The sequence below is a fragment of the Henckelia pumila genome, chromosome 4, assembly GCF_033568475.1.
Source record: "Henckelia pumila isolate YLH828 chromosome 4, ASM3356847v2, whole genome shotgun sequence".
NCBI classification, from domain to species: Eukaryota; Viridiplantae; Streptophyta; class Magnoliopsida; order Lamiales; family Gesneriaceae; genus Henckelia; species Henckelia pumila.
Window position 1 is genome coordinate 220,127,603 of NC_133123.1, and position 19,737 is coordinate 220,147,339.

At 41.0% G+C, this 19,737-nt stretch overlaps 1 non-coding gene across 1 annotated transcript; it reads left to right on the forward strand.

Annotated features, from left to right (window-relative positions):
- The first annotated feature begins 19,299 nt into the window (after positions 1-19,299).
- LOC140870121 (small nucleolar RNA R71) lies at positions 19,300-19,406 on the forward strand. Its single transcript, XR_012147099.1, has one exon. It is a non-coding gene; the product is annotated as a small nucleolar RNA R71 (small nucleolar RNA).
- Positions 19,407-19,737: the final 331 nt, after the last annotated feature.

The following is a 19,737-nucleotide window of genomic DNA, read 5'->3' on the forward strand; positions in this document are numbered from 1 at the left end:
CACTGTCCGCTTCACGTAAGCAGGACATCCCCAAATCCTCAAGTACGAATACTTAGGAGCTTTGCCATTCCATAACTCGTATGGTGTTTTGTCCACTGCTTTAGTGTGGACGTTATTCAACAACAATACCGCCGTTTCAAGCGCATAGCCCCAAAACGAAGGTGGAAGCTCAGTGAAGCTCATCATGGATCGAACCATGTCCAACAAAGTTCGATTACGACGCTCCGATACACCATTAAGCTGTGGTGTCATAGGAGGAGTCCACTGAGAGAGAATCCCATTCTCTTTTAGATAGTCCAAAAACTCGGTACTCAAGTATTCTCCACCTCGATCCGATCGAAGTGCTTTAATACTTTTACCTAGCTTGTTTTCTACTTCAGCCTTGAATTCTTTGAACTTTTCAAATGCTTCAGACTTATATTTCATTAAATATAAATACCCATACCTAGAATAATCATCAGTAAAGGTAATGAAGTAGGTGTGGCCATGTTGAGTCCCTACTCTAAATGGACCACAAACATCTGTATGGATCAAATCCAACAGATTTTGACTACGCTCAGGCTTCCCCTTAAAAGGAGATTTAGTCATTTTCCCTTTTAGGCAGGATTCACAAGTAGGTAGAGAGTTAATATCAGACATATCAAACATGCCCTCTCCCACTAGCTTGTTCATCCTCCTTGAGGAAATATGACCTAGTCTAGCGTGCCATAGGTTTGCCGGGTTTTGACTATCGATTTTCCTTTTGTTTGTTGTTGCCGGTTTGTCAATACAATTCACTGGAACGCCTTTTAGTTTTAAATTATATAGATCGTTTTCAAGTTGTCCATTTCCAATTAAACATTCATTCTTGTAAATACTGCAAATCCCATTCACAAAATTACAAGAATAACCATCTCTATCAAGCATAGAAATAGAAATAATGTTTTTAATTAAATCTGGCACAAATAAAACATCTCTCAACAATAATTTAAAACCGTTCTGCAATATCAAACAAACATCTCCAATGGCCGTAGCTTCAACTCTGGAACCATTCCCGAGCCTCAGCTGGGTCTCACCCATTCTAAGCCTGCGACTTCTTGTCATCACCTGCAAATCATTGCAAATGTGAGATCCACATCCGGTATCCAATACCCAAGAAGTTGTATTAAGTGACATGTTTATTTCGATATAGAACATACCCTTTGCAGTTCCCAACTGCTCAAGATACTCCTTGCAGTTGCGCTTCCAATGACCCGGCTTCTTGCAGTAATGGCAAACATCCTTGGATTTTCCATCGTTTGAAGCCTTTGTCTTTTGCTTCTTCTCGGGTTCCACTTTCTTGGGTGGGGCAGAACGTTTCTTGCCCTTCATACTTGGCCCCTTCTTTGCAGAAGATGAGGAGCCCACCAAGAAAGCTGGCTTATCCTTCTTAAGTGTGGATTCATATGTAACGAGCATATTGACCATCTCTTCAAGGGTGGCCTCTATCTTGTTCATATTAAAATTTATCACGAATCCATCAAATGAAGAAGGAAGAGATAGAAGCAGCAAGTCCACATTGAGTTCATGCTCCAACACCAAATCAAGGGTCGCTAACTTCTGTATGAGCCAAATCACTCGTACCCCATGATCACGGACCGAAGTCCCTTCACGCATGCGGCACGTCATCAACTCCTTAACAGTAGAGAACCTTTCAGCCCTCGACTGAGCCCCAAAAAGTTCCTTGAGTTGCGTGTGAATGTCAGCAGCATTCACCGTGTCCTCAAATCGCCTCTGGAGTTCATCAGACATCGAGGCTTGCATATAGCATTTGGTCTTGATGTCATGGTCACACCATGCATCAAGTTTGGCCAATTCCTCCGGACTTATGTCAGCTGGTGCTTCCTTCGGAGGTGCTTTCTCTAACACGTAGAGCATTTTCTCCGAAGTTAAGACAATCTTCAACTTCCGGAACCATTCCGTATAGTTGGCGCCAGTCAGCTTGTTTTGTTCGAGGATCGAGAATAAAGGATTTCGCGAATTCATTGTATGAAATACTGAAAAGGAAAACAGACATATATCAATGATTGTTTAACAATTTACTAAGACATAAAATAGGCGAATTTAATTTTATGAATCTCACTCCCACTATTTTAACGATTTCACCACCCTCTAGTGAAAACGGGAAACTTTTTCCTTAGTGAGAACATGGAGTCCAATTGACAAACTTATGGTCCCGAATAATATCAGCCAACCATAATTCTCAAAAGGTAGAGCCCAATTGCTTCCAAAGCAACCCCCATGTGTTTACCTCATGTCCAATAAGGGCCCAATAATATGACGCCGTTTAAAGTGACATGTCAAGATGACCCATCAATATTAAGTTGTGATGGACGGTCGCCATGTGGATCCCCCAATAATATGAGCCGATCCCATGGGAGTTCCACCCAACTTACAACATTTGTCGATCCAATGTACAGCTTTCCGACGGACGGGCCCCCCCAATAATATGAGCCGGACCGTATCCGCGGGTAGCATCACATACATTGACCGTTGATGGAAGGTAGGAACATTTAAACAATATTTAAATTTCCTTTATTTATCTTGATATAAATTTTAAATCATATTTAAAATGAGGGATTTTATTTATAAAAATATTTGTCTCATCATATTTAATTTATTGCATGCATTGCCGGATTCACGCAATTTATGTCTAAACATGCATACAATCATAATATCACATATTATATAGGATGATCGATTCCATTTCTAATTGACCCGTGGTTGCCAATCACGGGTCTTAGTCCAATCCTAGGTAATATGCAGTATGCAAATGCAATCCTATTACATATGCTTCCAATTTACATTTCTTCAGTCTTCATTGTCTGCTGGGCCCACCATCTTCAAATCTTGATCTCCCACTAAATCTAATGTATTTAAAATAAATAACAATGACAAGTAGGGGATACATTTTTAGGGGGTGGGGACGGGCTATAAACCAAGCCCACTTTTATTACATATGACATTCATATCGGGCCATAAACCAGGCCCATTAATAAAACCAACAACAATAAAGACAAAATGTAAATTCCTAACATACACCTACAAAATTGGTCATGGCAATCGATCATCCTTATCCAATAACATTTAATTCAAAATTAATTTATTGGATAACATGCTGTGGCATTTCAAATTTAAACAAGATAAAATCATATTTTATATATAAAATCACATTTCACATATAAAATCATATTTTATCTCCATATCAAATAAAATCATATTTTATCTATAAAATCCAATTTTACAAATAAAATCATATTTTACTCAATATATCATAAGATCATATCTTATCATCAATTGTACCAAAATAATTGATTTCAAAATTCAATTTACGGATAAAATATTAAAATTTTCCAAAAATTCAAATTTATCCAAAATCAATTTTAAAATTTACGGACTCGAACAATTCGATCCGAAATCTCGTGAACCAATCAAAAACAATTTTTGACCGGACCAAAAATAAAATTTTAACATATTAAAATTAATTTTTAATAAAATATTAATTTTTCCCACGGGCCACCCGGGACACTCCCGGGTTGGCCCGCACCCGGGGCGCGGGCCGGGGCAGCCCGGCTGCCCCCTTAGGGCAGCAACGTTTGCTGCCCTGGCGGCGCCGTGCGTCGCCCTGGGCGGCGCCGAGCGCCGCCCCTGGGCGGCGCTGTGCGCCGCCCTGGGCAGCGCCGAGCGCTGCCCTGCGCAGCGCCCAGCGCTGCGCTGGGCAGCGCCGTGCGCCCCCTTTGGGCGGCGCCGTGCGCCGCCCCTGGGGGCAGCGACCATCGCTGCCCCCTCCGGGCAGCGATCCAATCGCTGCCCGGGTTTCGCCCCCGGAAAAAAAAATTTTTTTTATTAAAAATATTTATTTTGTTTCAAAAACCGAGACTCAAAAATTTTGTACAATTGATTAATTCAATCGATTGATCTGAGCAACCTGGCTCTGATACCACTGTTGGAAAACTGGCGAGTTCCCAGACCAATTACGATTGATACCCGGTGCAGCGGAAGTTTAAAATTTTTCTCATGGAACGATTCCATGGTGTGGGTATCAACCATACAACGATTGAATTACGTGTGTGTGTAAAATTTAAATAACAATTAAATAAATTTTACCTCAAATCTCGCAACGAGATTAATGGACACCAACAGAACAATTCTGCTCTTGTTGTCTCTTCCTGGAACCGATGAACGCCTTCAATCAGGTCCACGAACAGAGGTTTAATCCCTCTGATAGATTGCACTAGAAAATCTATCAGAAGTTTTCTGCGAAGAGAATACACGAATTTGATTCGTTATTCCTTACTGCGATTCAAAATCACAGACCGGAATTTCTCTGTGACAGAGCAAGGGGGCGGCCGAAATATTATTTGAGAGGAACTAGGGTTTTCGATTTTTGCTCTCAAAAATTATGACCTGTTGTGTGTAATTTCTGTACTGAAATAACTTATTTATAATGCAGGCCACTAACACCTTAGGGCCCATTAGTCATAAGCTGGGGCCCGACAAGCAAAGCCCACTCGTTCAGAAATTAATATAAAATTCATCGTGACTCCGATTGATGAAACGATTTCACCAATGTGCACAGAAACCATTTCTGCACGTTTAAAGTCAAAATAAATTTTCCTGAATCCGAATTCAGTGGTTTCCAAAAATGTCCATCCCTATGTCATTTTAGGAAATCCTACTCCCTTACTCTTATTTAAGAAGTCCAACTCCTTAGTTCATTAAATTTAACTCTTTAAATTTAACTATCTCAACGGGGATTAAAACTCCATTACACTGTGTGACCCTCAATGGTTCAGGGATACAGCTAGCCGTGGGCTCACAACTCCTTGTGACTCGGAACAACACTTTCCGACTTGCCCAACGAATCATGGTAAAGCGCCTAGCAACATCGCCCCATGATTCCTAGGTATCACTGATAGTGCCTACAAGAACCAGTAGATTTTGGTTAACGTTACAGTACGGTCCCTTCATCCAAATATCCCGATCGAATCAACAACCATTGGTATATCGAGAGTCGCTCAAGATTCGATAACTATGCAATGCATCTTGAAGATCAAATTAGTGACATCGCATGTGCTACTAAGAAACCATTTCTTAAATCACATCAAGTACTCTGGCCAGAGATTTGTCACACTAATATCTCCTCAGATCGCATAGGATATCCACACTCGCAAGTATGTGGTGAATCCTTGACAACAATGCATTGACTCCTATATGTGTCGTAACTGTACCCAATCTCGACACCTGATGACCCCTCAGAGTCGGTAAACGAGTCAAAGCACAGTACTAGCATATAGAGTCTCCATGATGTTTCAAGTCGTAAGGACTAATGGTGTACAACCAAAACCGCGGACTTTATCCACTCGATAAGTGATAACCACTTGGAAAGTCCGGATAGGGTAGTTCGACTATTCATCCTATGAATATCCATTTGCATGCTTCGAACATCTCCATGTTCCCTACCAATGAAACGTGGTACTCCGCATCGCAAATGCTAGTCTCAAACTCGAGCGATCCTTATCCTTATTATCGGACGGCTCAATCGACTAGGAACGGTTTTAGAATATACAGTGACTATAAGATGTATTTCATGATAGACATCTCCATGTTCTACCACATCTTACATACACTATAGTATATTCAAGGTCTTTATCAAAACAACAATAGTATATCACAATATAACAATATGAAGTAATATAAAGTCATTGCCATAAAAGTGTAAATAATATTAAACAAAAGATTGTTTATACAAAGAGTCAACAAAGCCCATAGCCACACAGTTGGCTCACTGGGCACCCACTCTTACAAAGGAGAGGAATGATAAGAGACTTAGTAAAATGAATTCTAAGTGTAGATAATATATTAAACTCAAAATTTGCGTTTTAGTCCCTGAAATTTCCAAAATTTTCAAAATAAACCTTGATCAAAATCAAGTCGGCTCGTAAACTCCGTAATCTCCGATTAACTCAAATAAACTTATTTAAGATAAAAACGGGGCGTTACAATTCTCCCCCACTAAGAAAAAATTTCGTCATCGAAATCAATAAGAATCACAACTCATAAGATAGAATAAGGAACTAAAGACAGAAAGAAGAACTCACGTCATCCGAATAACTCAGGAAAACGCTGTCTCATGTCGGATTCTGTCTCCCAAGTTGCTTCCTCGACTCCGTGACGGCTCCACTGCACTTTCACCAACGGAATCAACTTGGTCCTGAGTTGCTTCTCCTTCCGATCAAGGATCTGAATCGGTCGCTCAAAGTAGCTCAGAGTCTCATCTAACTCGGCTTCGTCAGGCTGAAGAATATGAGAAGGATCTGGATGATACTTCCGCAGCATAGAGACGTGAAAAACATCGTGAATACCAGATAAATACGGCAGAAGTGCAAGTCTGTAGGCAAGATCACCTATCTTCTCGAGAATCTCGTACGGCCCGATGAATCTCGGAGATAACTTTCCTCTCTTCCAAAATCTAACGGTTCCTCTGAAAGGTGAAATTTTCAGAAAGACTCAGTCTCCCTGATCGAAACTCAGAGGTCTGCGTCTGACATTAGCATACTTCGCTTGTCTATCCTGAGTTGACTTCATTCTAGACTAAATGATCTTAACTTGTTCTGCCATATCTCGAAGCATATCCGGTCCCAAATCAGGTGACTCGGACAAATCATCCAAAAACAAAGGAGATCGGCACTTCTTGCTGTACAAAGCCTCAAAAGGCGCCATACCGATACTCGCTTGGAAGCTGTTTTAAGAAAACTCGACAAGAGGAAAAAAATCTTGCCAACTTGTGCCAAAGTCCAGCACTACCGCTCGAAGCATATCCTCTAACGTCTGGATAGTCCGTTGACTGTCCATCGGTCTGAGGATGATAAGCTGTACTCAGATGCAATCGAGTACCAAGTGCCTGCTGAAGACTGTGCCAAAAGTGTGACGTGAATCTAGGGTCTCGGTCTGAAACGATCGACTTCGGCACCCCATGCAATCTCACAACATTGCTAACATATAACTCAGCCATCTGATCATGACGATACGTCATCCTGTACGGAATAAAACAAGCAGACTTCGTCAATCGGTCGATCACTACCCAAATAGCATCGCATCCTCGAACAGATCGCGGTAGCTTCGTGACGAAATCCATCGAAATGTGATCCCATTTCCATTCAGGAACAGATAGACTGTGCAATAGACCACCCGGTCGCTTCCGCTCTGCTTTCACTTGCTGGCAGTTCAAACATCGAGATACAAACCTCGCAACATCGCTCTTCATTTTCTTCTACCAGAACTGATTCTTCAGATCGTTGTACATCTTACGACCTCGAGGATGAACACTAAACCGACTGCAATGAGCCTCATGGAGAATACGCTGCCTCAACTCCGAAATATCAGGCACAACCATATGGTTACTCACAAACAAAACGTCATCTCTAACCTGGAATTCAGACTGATGCCTAAATCTGACTTTCTCTACTGAAACCTGAATGCTCGGATCAGACCTCTGTGCTTCTTTGATCGCAATCAACAACTCCGGCTCGGCTTGAATAGCAAACACTCTGATAGTCTTCCTATCTGTTTCAAACTCTAAACCAGAAGTGCAACAATCATCGATCAACTGAGAAACACCAATAGTAGAAAGAGATAAAGAACAAAGCTTTCGGCTCAAGGCATCTGCAACTGCATTCGATTTTCCCGGATAATACTTGATTTCACAGTCGAAATCCTTCAACAGATCTAACCATCTTCTCTGTCTCATATTCAGTTCTGCCTGTGAAAACAAGTACTTAAGACACTTATGATCAGAAAAGATCTCAAATGACTCATCGTAAAGATAGTGACGCCAGATCTTCAAAGCAAAAACAATCGCAGCTAGTTTCAGATCATGAACCGGTTAACGAGTCTCGTGCGGTTTCAGCTCCCTCGATCCATACACTATCACATGCTTATGCTGCATAAGAACACAACCCAAGCCTCGGTTAGAAGCATCACAATAGACTGTGAAACCTCCAGTTCCCTTTGGAATAGAAAGAATTGGAGCACTGGTCAGTCTCCTCTTCAGATCAACAAAGCTAGCCTCGCAATATGCAGTCCAGATAAAAGGCGCATTCTTCTGTGTTAGCTGGGTAATCGGCTTGGAAATAGACGAGAAACCCTCGATGAATCGGCAATAATAACCAGATAAACCCATAAATCTTCGGATCTCAGGTACTGATGTCGGTCTAGGCCAATTCATAACCGCTTCAATCTTGATGGGATCGACAGAAATCCCATCTTCAGAAATAATGTGACCGAGAATGACAACTCGATCCAACCAGAATTCACACTTAGACAGCTTGGCAAACAACTGCTCAACTCGCAAAATCTGCAAGACAATTCTCAAGTGTTCTGCATGGTCAGTACGGTTCCTCGAATAGTTAAGAATATCATCGATGAAGATAATAACAAACTCATCTAAATAACGCTGAAAGATACGGTTCATCAAACCTATAAAAACCGCTGGAGCGTTAGTCAAACCAAACGGCATGACTATAAACTCAAAGTGACCATACTTCATTCTGAATGCGGTCTTAGGAACATCTTCCTCTCGCACCCTTAGTTGATGATAAACTGACCTCAGATCAATCTTCGAATAGACAGAAGAACCCTACATCTGATCAAAAAGGTCATCTATTCGGGGTAAAGGATACCTGTTCTTGACTGTAGCCTGATTCTGTTGACGGTAGTCGATACAGAGTCACATAGAACCATCCTTCTTCCGAACAAAAAGAACAGGAGCACCCCAAGGCGATACACTAGGTCTGATGTATCCCTTGGCAATCAAATCCTCAAGCTGCTCCTTCAACTCTTTTAGTTCAATAGGTGCCATACGATACGGAGCTTTGGAAATGGGTTGAGTACCTGGCACTAAGTCCATGCTGAATTCGATCTCTCGAATAGGCGGCAATCCAGGAACATCTTCCGGAAACACATCAGCAAAATCTCTAATCACTGGTATATCAACCAATTCAGGGTTAGATTTCAGTACATCAACTGCATAAACCAAAAATCCCACTGCACCTCTCTATAACAAACGATTCATAGATAACACTGAAATCAAAGGAATTCTAGATCGAGAACCCTTACCAAAAAATTTACACTCGTCTGCCATTTCAGGTCTGAACCTGAAAACTTTCAGAAAACAATCGACTGTTGCCCTGTACTGGGTTAAAGCATCTATACCAACAATACAGTCAAAATCTGACAGCCCAAGTACAATACAGTCGAATTCTAACAAATTTCCTTCAAAACAGAGTTCACAGTTCCTGACTAAACGGACAAAAATAATTTCTCCACCCAAAGGTGAAGTAACAGCTACTACAATAGGCAGTAACTCAGTAGGAAAAGCATGCAATAACACAAATTTCTCAGAGATAAAGGAATGGGAAGCACCTGTATCTATCAAAACATGAGCAGAATAACCGAAAATCGAACAGTTACCTGCTATAACATCGTCAGGTGCTACCTGAGCCTGATCCTCTGTCAGAGCAAAGACTCTTGCCTGCTGTCTCGGAGGCTGGTTCGCACTAGAGTTACCTCCCTGTCTGTTCTGCTGCTGAGGCTGGAAAGAGTGAACTACAGAAGACTGTCTTTCAGGCTGAGCTGTAGGTCTAGATGAACTCCCACTCTGAGTTCAATCACTACTACGCTGAGGGCACTCTTTGGAAAAGTGTCCCGGTTGCTGACAGGTGTTGCAGTTCCCGAAGACTCCCACACACTGATCCAGTGAGTGTCTTCCCCCACACTTGCTGCAGTACATGGATGAAGATCCAAAACTCTGTCCTGAACCGAATTGTTTGGAACCACTGGAACTAGAAGAACTGTTTCCCTGCCTCTTGAACTGTTTCCCCCTTGCTTTGTACTGATCCCTTTTGTTTCCCCCACTGTTTCCACTGATCGAGCAAATACTACCACGAAAAATCAACGTAAATATATCTATCAATTAAGCTCGAATAAATCGCAAGTGCACGATTCAAGTTATAATATAATGTACTGAGTACGAGTATCGTCCTCAGGGACTAAAGAAAATAATTTGTCTTTTCAATTTTTAACTACACAAAGTATCGAAAAAGTGATTTGTGAATTAACTAACATCTAAAATTAAAACTCAATATAAATAAACTTAAATTTCACAACCAAGCCAACAAATCTCAGAGTGAAGAATAACAATTCAAAATGATTTTGTTGGAATTTTGGTTCACCTTTTCCCTAATTGAACTGGACGATTGGAACTTAATTTATTCTTATAAATTTAACAGAAGTTTTTATAACATTGATACTCTCTCTCGAGGTGATTTCAAACTAATCAAATCAGTGAATTAATTAAATCTCTCTAATTATTTATCACGACTGATTGCTTTGCGTTCTATGAATTCTACAACTTTCAACCTGGTGGTCTATGGCTATCAACATGTACTAAATACCATATCTCTATGCATATTTTAAGTCCATGGATTATATCATTCGTCCTAATTATAAACCTATCTCTCGACAACAATTCATAATTTACGAATCTATGTTAAGGGTAGCTAATCATCAACATAGAAAGAAAAACATGATAAAATCAATTATAAACATAAATCAATTCCCAATACGTTCGGTGATTCAATCACATAGTGTTTCGGGATTAGGATCCCCTCGATTCCAACAAAATAATAGTTTAGCTACTAGAATTCATTACAAAAATTCAATCTCCAAGATGTTCAACATAAAAATTCAGAAGAAGAAGAAAAGGAAAAACTCCCAACGGAGAAGAGAAATCTCAAGCGTTCAGCCGCCGGTCGTCTTCTGATATGCGTCCCGTGAACCCTCAAAAACTAAAGAAATAATTGTATTTATAGTTCCCCAGAATCCTCTCCGAAATAAACTCTCAAAATAATAAAAAAAAAAACTGCGCGCCGCGCCCGAGCGGTAGAAATTGGCCGCTCGGGCGCCTCGAAACTCCTTGCTCTACTGTCTCAAAAATACGTGACCGCGCCCGCGCGGTAGAATATGGCCGCTCGGGCGCCTCCTAAAGTTCCAACCTACTGTTTTTCTCAACCGTGTATGCGCCCGCGCGGTAGATATTGGCCGCCCGCGCGCCCTTCTTCTTTTCCAGAATTTTGCCTTTCTTCTTGTTCTATCTGCATGACCTCTACTGTGCATCACCTTCCCATCAAGTATCTGCATTTCTTGGTGATTTCCTGCCATAAAAATAGATAAACCAGAGGAGTGAATACGAACATAATAAAACAATATAAAGAACAAGAATGGAAAAGAACGGACAATATGTAAACGAAACGAATGCAAAACAAACACAAAACAAGCAATAAAAACACATAAAAACGACTCCTATCAACCTCCCCAAACTAACCTTTTGCTCGCCCTCGAGCAAAATAGGTGATAGACTAACATGCAAACACAACAGAACGACGAAACAAGGAAGTGAAATCAATCTTCTTAAGCCTCAGAATATTTTCCACAAAATAAACAATCCAATCAATCAACATGCTGACATTTTGAAAATGTAACACCAACTAGCAAACCTTGCAAACTTCAAAATCTCGCAACTCCGTATTTTGGAATACTCTACTCTAAATTCAATTCACACATTCTAGAATCATGAGAACTTTTTTGGGTATATCAGGATCAAGATTTTGAAACATTCAATAATACACACACTCATGACTGGTATAACTCAATGAAAAATAGTGTGTGCATGTTTTTGATCAAGAATCCACATTCATTAACTGTGTCTATCAACAGTCCATAGGCAAAATTCTCACAACCCCTCTCCACTAGTATATTAGGCAACTGTAACTCGGTCAATAGGTCTTATTCGGCTTATAATGTTAGGCTAGGCTAATGACTCCAAATGAAGGACACGAATTCAAAGAGGGAGTAAATAATGATCATTCTATACAGACTACTCTTTTCGAATTACAAATTTGCACTTCTTCTCATTCATTGATTTCCAGATTTTTCTTTTCTTTCACTTGCCTTTTGCCAACATTCTTCTCTTTCTTTTTCACCATTTTTTTTCTCAATATTTTCATATTTTTAAACATATCCCTTCTTTTTTTCTTTTCTTCTTGCTACCCCCTTTTGATTTTTGAACAACACTCAACACACCATTCGTTTCTCAACTTTTCAGTAGGAGCATACAATCAATGATCTACATTCAATTTACTCCCAACAAGGTAGGAATGAGTGTTTAAGCTATGGGTAGTAATTGTAGGTTCTTGAAAAATGTCGAATGGGGGTTTTCCACACGTTTTCACGCGTGCCATTCGTTTTCTATTAAGCTCAAATAAGGTACTAGGGACAAAATAAATCAAGGGTAGTTTGAAAGGCACAAATGAAACTCAGAAAGAAATGCCTATATCACTCCTAAATCACAGTATGCCCGTATTGCGCCTCGAGGGATGTTCGAACTTGTTCTAGACAAATCTCAATTCACAGTTAACTCATACAGATCTCAATCAGTGCAAAAAAAAGAATCATCAGTAGTAAGCGATGATTACACCAACATAAAATCCAGATTATGCACCTCTCGTGCTCATATAAATGTGAAGGCTCAATTGGGCATCTAAAGGTAATTTACGAAAGATTTCTTTCTAGCCCAAAGATCAAACAAATTGCCTCAACCATATCCAAGTTTGTGTGTTTCAAATACAGATTCAAGTGTACCTCACAGAATGTTTTGAGACCTATTCATCGACCTGGTTATACTAGTTCAAAACGATTTGTCAAACAAAGAAGATAGTCATGGACTTAAGCAAAAACAAACGGTGAACCCAATTTTTTTTTTTTTTTATCATTGGCTTTTCTGATTTTCATTCACAACACTTGCAACCACATTACAAACGACTCAAACAAACAAAGAAAACACGAAAAACAAAACTGAAAACACAAAAGACACACACCCTCCCCAAACTAAAGACAAGCATTGTCCCCAATGCTACTTAACACCACCAAAACTAAAACATACTAAAAGAAAATAAAAACAAAAAACAATAAAAACTCCCCTGGTACTAATCAGACTCCTCCTCATCCATGTCTTCGGGCAGATCCCGAACCAGTGGAGCATATTGGAACTGGAATGGTGGAGGATATGGCGGTGGTGCAGGATAAACGGCCGGGTCCATCCCAGCATTGGCGAGCAGTCCTCGCATCATGGCATGGGTGGATTCATTGTAGGCGGTGTTTACCTCTTGGCAGTGCTCCTGATGTTGCATCCATGCCGACATTTCACTCAATGAATCATGTGTGGTGCGGCGAGCAGGAGGTGGCCGAGGCACAGTCCGAGGCACAGTCCGTGATGATTGACCAGGGCCAGAGCTGGCCTGGCCAGGAAGTGAAAACTCGCATACGCGGAAGGCGTGTTTTGCTTTCAGAATTGTGTTATCCACTTCCTGCATTGGGTGCAACCATTCTTCTGTGTCCTTGTATGGGACACCAGCTTGCACACACAGTAAAGAAACAATGGTCGGAAAGAAAATTGAAATGTTGGACGTGCGAATGGAAGTGTACAACTCTTGGTTGATAATTTGTCCAACATTAATCGGCCATTGTTTGTGCACAGCATAGAGAAGCACCGCCCTGCTCATTGTCACAACATGTGTATGGGACACCGACATCAACCTGTGGGTCAGAAAAGCATACCACAAGGCCGGTTCTAGCCGCAAATTTTTTTCCTTAAAAGATTTAAACTTCACCGAATCCTTCCACACATTAGCTTCATAGCACAACTCATTCGAAATTTCATTATAATCCAGATTGGCCTTAAAAGCCTGAAATTGGCTATCGTCTACTTCCGGAGTTTGCAATAACGCATTAATAGCAGCGGGAGTAAAAGAAACCATCTTACCCCGCACGAAGGTAGTGCTATCGGTACGCTCGGCGGCGTTGGCGTAAAATTCACGGACCAAGGGGACTAATGCCGCGAGAGGTTGGCGGCAAAACTCGGCCCATCCTCGAGCTACGATGCCAAGGGAGGCGGTGCGGTTTTCAGAAAGATCAATTCCTCGCTCCGGAATGGGATTCCTAGCGGCCTTGGCTTCCTCATAACGTGCCTTTGCTTCTTCAGAAATAAATTTCCCATCTATGAAGTGGGATGGGTTGGCCCTAGAGGTGGCAATCTTCTGTTTCTTTGGCGCCATGTCGAGAGATGTGAGAAATCGAGTGAATTACCTGCGAAATTGAGAAAAGAAGAAGAAATTGAGAGTAAGAGAGATGGCGGCTATGAGGGAATTAGGGTTAGAGAGAAAGGAAAGAGAGAAAATAAAGAAGGGAAGAAGGAATCGGGTGTTTTAAATTTTTGATTTTGCGCGAGGCGCCCGTGCGGTAGAAAAGTGCCGCGCGAGCGCACACCCCTTTTTTTAAAAAAAAATTTTAGACAGAGGGTTTGGGTGCGCGGGCGGCAAAAAACTGCCGCGCGAGCGCACCCCCTTTTTTCAAAAAATTTTAAAAACAGAACTCAACTCGAGAAAGACAGGAAATTAACTAAAAATTCTAACACTTGAACTAAAATGAACAAAAACGCGAATAAATAAAAGGGAAAGTAGAATGTAGTTCTCAATTTAAAGTCGAGAGCTTGACTTTTCACCCTCCCCAAACTAGTCTTGGTCAGTCAATGTGGTGATGACTGGCGTGGAATCCACATCACCCCCCACATAGTGTTTTAACCTTTGAGCATTGACCGTGAACGACTCGTTGCGGGCATCTTTGATCTCTATGGCCCCTGATGGATATACCCTGGTGATCTTATAGGGCCCAGACCATCTAGACTTCAGTTTCCCGGGAAATAGTCTTAACCGGGAGTTGAACAGCAACACAGCCTCTCCTTCCTTGAATTCCCGCTGACGAATACGCCTGTCATGTATTCTCTTTGTCCGTTCCTTGTACGAAACCGCCATGTCATATGCATTGTCGCGGAATTCTTCCAGTTGATTTAGCTCCAACAATCTTTTTTCACCTGCAGCAGCAAATTCATAAATTAGAGTCTTAATAGACCAAAATGCTCTATGCTCTAATTCAACAGGTAAATGGTATGCCTTTCCAAATAATAATCTATAAGGGAAAGTGCCGATAGGGGTTTTAAAAACCGTCCTATAGGCCCATAAGGCATCATCAAGTCGAAGTGCCCAATCCTTCCGATTAGTACTCACACTTTTCTCCAGGATCTGTTTGATCTCTCGATTGGACACTTCCACTTGGCCACTGGTCTGGGGATGATATGGGGTAGATACCTTATGCTTGACACCATATTTCTTTAAAAGTTTTTAAAAAAGTTTATTGCAAAAATGGGTGCCACCATCACTAATGATTGCACGGGGTGTACCAAACCGATTAAAAATATTTTTCTTCAAAAATTTTAGTACAACTTGTGCATCATTTGTTGCAAAAGCTTCAGCCTCTACCCATTTTGAAACATAATCGACTGCGACCAAAATGTATTTTTTCGTCAAAGAAGGTGGAAATGGTCCCATAAAGTCGATTCCCCAAACATCGAATATCTCACACTCAATGATATTATTCATAGGCATTTCATTTCGGTTAGAGATATTACCTGTCCACTGACATCTATCACAAGCTAAAACATACAGGCGCGCATCCTTAAAAAGGTTGGGCCAATAGAACCCACATTCAAGTACCTTCGCTGCAGTTTTGATTGGCCCAGTATGGCCACCTACCTCACGATCATGACAATGACTGTGGATGCTTTGCATTTCTCCTTCCGCCACACATCTCCGAATCATTGAGTCAGCACATATTTTAAACAAAAATGGTTCCTCCCAAAAATAGTGCTTGACATCCGATAAAATTTTTTTCTTCTGATGGAAAGATAGATTATGTGGGAGTGTGCTTGTGACCAGAAAATTAGCAAAATGTGCATACCATGGTGAACTCTCTATGGCGAAAAGTTTTTCATCAGGGAACCAATCATCTATATCCTTTACTTCATTTTGTGCATCATCAGTAATGCATTCTAATCTAGACAGATGATCAGCTACTACATTTTCAACACCTTTCTTATCCCTGATCTCTAAATCAAATTCTTGCAAAAGCAGGATCCACCTAATCAGTCTAGGTTTCGCATCCTTCTTTGCCAACAGGTGTTTAATAGCAGAGTGATCTGTGTAGACTGTGATTTTTGAAAGCACAAGGTATGAATGAAATTTGTCTAGTGCAAATACTACAGCTAGCAACTCTTTTTCAGTGGTGGCATAATTGAGCTGAGCTTCATTAAGAGTCTTACTAGCGTAGTAGATGGTTCGGAATACCTTGTCTATTCGTTGGCCAAGTACCGCACCAACAGCAAAATAACTAGCATCGCACATTACTTCAAATGGAAGCTCCCAGTTCAGCGATGTCAATACTGGCGCAGTCACCAGTCTTTCACTAAACACCTCAAAGGCCTGCAAACAATTCGAATCAAAATCAAAAGGGGCATCTTTCATGAGCAAAGAGGACAGAGGTTTGGCAATTTTTGAAAAGTCTTTAATAAATCGCCGATAAAAACCAGCATGTCCGAGGAAACTTCTAACTCCCTTTACTGTCGTAGGTGGAGGCAGATTTTGAATAACGTGCACCTTAGCCTTGTCCACCTCGATCCCCTGTTCAAAAATTCTGTGACCCAACACTATACCTTCTGTCACCATGAAATGACACTTCTCCCAGTTAAGCACTAAATTGGTCTCCTCGCATCTCATCAACACAGAATTTAAGTTATGCAGACATGCATCAAAAGATTTACCGAAAGTAGAAAAATCATCCATGAAAATTTCTAGAAAATTTTCGACCATATCATGAAAAATAGCAGTCATACATCTCTGAAAAGTAGCAGTAGCATTACATAATCCGAAAGGCATACGTCTGTAGGCAAACGTACCATATGGGCAGGTAAAAGTCGTTTTATCCTGGTCTTTAGGTGCAATCGCTATTTGATTGTATCCTGAGTACCAATCTAAAAAACAGTAAAATTCATACCCAGCCAATCTTTCTAGCATTTGATCAATGAACGGGAGGGGAAAATGATCCTTACGGGTTGCGTCATTTAATTTTCTATAATCTATGCACACACGCCAACCCGTAACTGTCCTAGTAGGTATTAATTCATTATTCTCATTCTTTATGACAGTTATCCCCCCTTTCTTTGGTACACACTGCACTGGACTCACCCACGGACTATCAGAAATAGGATAAATGATACCTGCGTCCAACAGTTTGATCGTTTCAGCTTTCACAACTACCTGCATCTTTGGGTTTAGTCTCCTCTGTGGTTGGACTAATGGGTTGATGCTCTCTTCCATTAAAATCTTGTGCATGCATATGGATGGATTGATTCCTTTGATATCCGCCACTTTCCAAGCAAACACACTCTTGTGTTTCTTAAGCACCTCCATTAGTTTTTCCTCCATCTCACATGTCAAAGAAGAAGATATTATGACAGGTAACTTATCGTTCTCACCTAAAAACATGTATTTAAGATGAATGGGTAATGGTTTCAATTCCACAGTAGGTGGTTCCTCAATGCTTGGTTTCTGAAGAACTAAATCCTTCCGGTCACCAAGGTCTTCAAGTCTAAGCTTTCCACCTCTTCTCCATGACTGGTTGTCATTCAAGTATGCGGTCATCTCTTCTAATCCGTCACTGAGGTCGCCCAACTGTTCAGATACAAGTGCAGCCTCTAACGGTTCCTGAAAATTATCCTGCACATAATCAAATAAGAGTGAGTCTACTACATCTAACTGAAAACATTCTTCATTATTCTGAGAAAATTTCAAAGCATTAAAAACGTCAAAAGAAATTTTCTCCTCTCCCACTCTCAACAACAGCTCTCCCTTCTGGACATCTATAAGTGCTTTTCCTGTTGCCAGGAAAGGTCTTCCCAAGATGAGTGTCATGTCCAGATCTTCTTCCATATCTAACACCTAGAAGTCCACGGGAAAGATGAATTTGTCCACTTTCACAAGCACGTCCTCGATAATCCCCCGTGGATATTTGATGGACCTGTCCGCCAGTTGTAAAGACATTCTGGTGGACTTTGGTTCTCCCAAGCTCAGTTTCCTAAAAACAGAGTAAGTCATTAAATTTATACTTGCACCCAAATCACACAAAGCCTTATGAAACTGAATATCATTAATTACACAAGGGATAGAGAAACTCCCTGGATCCTTTTTCTTTTGTGGGATTTTGTTCTGCACCAGTGCCGAGTAATTTTCTGTCAGACTTATCATTGCATGCTCCTCCAATTTCCTCTTGTTAGAGAGGATTTCCTTCAAGAATTTTGCATAGCTTGGCATTTGCATCAGTGCATTGGCGAAGGGTATATTGATGTTCAATTTCTTGAACACTTCTAAAAATTTACGAAACTGAGAGTCTAGCTTGGCCTTCTTAAGAGCTGCAGGAAAAGGTGGTGGCACAACAATTTTTTATTGTGAAGTGGGTGGGGGTGTTGAGATAGATGACTTACCTGAAGTTTTTTTTGATTTACCCGTTTCGGGCTCTTTCTCGCTTTTTTGTTCAGGCTCGACCGTCTTTCCACTCCTTAATTCAATTGCTTTCACCTGTTCCTTCGGATTCTTCTCAGTGTCGCTCGGCAAAGTACCCTGATCTCTGCTGGAAATTGATTTGGCCAATTGACCTATTTGATTCTCCAGATTTTTGATCGATGCATCTTGATTCTGCATACGGGTTTCAGTAGATGATATAAATTTCTGCATCATCTGCTCCAAGCTTGATTTCTCCTCTTGAGGATGCCTGCTGTAATTCTGATTTCCATACGGCTTATTATTCTGTCCACCCCATGAAAAATTCGGATGTTGTCTCCACCCTGGATTGTATGAATTCGAAAATGGGTCATTCCTGGGGCGATTCTGATTTCCCATGTGGCTTGCCATAACTCCCTCTGGTTGAGAGAATGTTTGACAGTCTTTCGTGAAATGCTCTGCACCGCATTTTTCACACCATACTTCTTGCACTCGCATTACCGAATGTCCTACACTCAGTTCCTCGATCCTTTTGTTCATGACTTCAAGTTGAGCAGCCACAGATGTGAATGCTTCAACTTGATGAATTCCAGTTGATTTTTGGGCCCCACTCCTTTCAGATTGAGGATGATAGCCACTGGTTGCCATTTCCTCGATTAATTCATAACCATCCTCCGACATCTTTCGCAGTAGATTCCCACTTGCAACTGCATCTAACATGGTACGATTTGAATGAGAAAGTCCATAGTAAAAAGTTTGTACCACAAGACCGTCTGGTAATTGGTGGTGTGGACATCTCCTCAGTAGATCCTTGTAGCGTTCCCATGCTTCATAAAATGTTTCCTGTTCACCTTGGGAAAAAGTTGTGATGTCCGCTCTCAGCTTCATTGACTTCGATGGTGGGAAGTATTTGGTGAGGAAAGCTTTAGCCAGATCATCCCAAGTTATGATGGAACCTGCAGGTAAATTCGTTAGCCATGCTTTCGCCTTGTCTCGTAGTGAAAAAGGGAATAAACGCAAACGAATAGCGTCATCTGAAACTCCCTGTATCTTGAATGTATCACAAATTTCTAAAAAATTTGTGAGATGCACATATGGTTCATCAATGACACTTCCACCAAATTGAAGCGTGTTCTGAACCAATTGAAGAATCGCCGGCTTTATCTCAAAGTGATTCGCTGCTACAGTTGGCCGGATAATGCTTGGTCGAGCACCT